The following is a 1,446-nucleotide window of genomic DNA, read 5'->3' on the forward strand; positions in this document are numbered from 1 at the left end:
CCCTCTCTCTCCCTCTCCCTCTCAGTCATCCGTCCACTCTCATCTCGTCAGCAGAAGACAAAATGGTGACGCCACTACTGCTGGCAAAGTGAACGATAAGAAGGAATAAACAAACAGGTTGCAGCTTAAATACCATCTCCTGTTCTGTAATCTACAACGTGTTTTCCTTCTAAGGGTTTTGGTGGTATAAGTACGTTATTTGATTTTCCCCTTCACTACTTTTACTTTCAGATTGAGATAATACATACATAAAATATGTATAAGTGTTTGGATTAGATTATATTAGATTATACTTTATTCATCCCACAGCGGGGGAATGTCCTTGTTACAGCCGCAGCATTTTCTACAATAAGAGCAAAAACAAACACACACGTAAACACAAAAACAAGCAAACAGCGTCAGAAAACAGCAAGAGACAAGCTACGAATGCAACAATATGAACATCCATAGCTGTCACCTGCTTCAAGTGTCGATGTGACAAAAGAAAAAATAGCAAAGAAAAAACAAAAACACCGTAAAGTCACTAAAAATATACATGTAATATATATGTAAGTGTTACAAATTAACGTGGCTCCCAACAGGGTTCAAAAGTAACATTTCAACCAGCCTAATGGATAGTGGTTGTTCAAATTTAACCAGCCACTCAATAGATCAGAGATATTCAACAGGCAGTCTGGGGCCCCCTTGGGGGTCCTCAAGAGTTAGTGCAGGGGGTCCTGTAACACCACATTATGTAATAACACACGCATTATGTAACGTATTTTGTAATAAAAACCTGAATGCAATGTCCTACAAAATGCGGGGTGTTGCACTTTAAAGTAAATGTAATATGGTGCATTATGCAATAACCAAACAAAATGGATGTCTTCATTTATTTTTTATAACACTGTCATGTTGATTTTATGAATTCTAGCGTGAATCATGTCTGACTCAAAATGAATTTCAAAAATGTACTATTTCTCCAGTAGATTAGCAGTATAACCATTTCATTGGTCAATAGCCATCACTACATTTATCACATATGGCGTTCAGGGTTTTTATAACAAAATGCAGCAGATTACTACATAACGTGGGTGTTATGACCTTAAAACATTTTGACGTTTTATTACATAACGCGTTGTTACAGGGCAGCCACATTATGTTTTGTTGGAAACTGAAAATGTACATTCATAGAAATCCAACATATTAAAAAAAAGGTTAATTGGCCTATTCGTAAAAAGAAAACATTTAATTTACAGGTTGAAGATATGATCACTATAAAAGGTGTCCACTATGGTTGCTATAACATTAAACTTAAAAGGTGTACGCCACCGTTGGTGAGACAGGGCTTGTCACGGTCTCCCCTAGCTGTAGAGAGGTGGACCAACCCATTTTTTGTCTCAGTGCATGCACTCTTTAGAGTCCGGTGCAACACCGGCAGCGCCGCCGCTAGTTAGCTTAGCATAG

This window comes from Etheostoma spectabile, chromosome 16 (genome assembly GCF_008692095.1).
Source record: "Etheostoma spectabile isolate EspeVRDwgs_2016 chromosome 16, UIUC_Espe_1.0, whole genome shotgun sequence".
In the NCBI taxonomy this organism is placed as follows: Eukaryota; Metazoa; Chordata; class Actinopteri; order Perciformes; family Percidae; genus Etheostoma; species Etheostoma spectabile.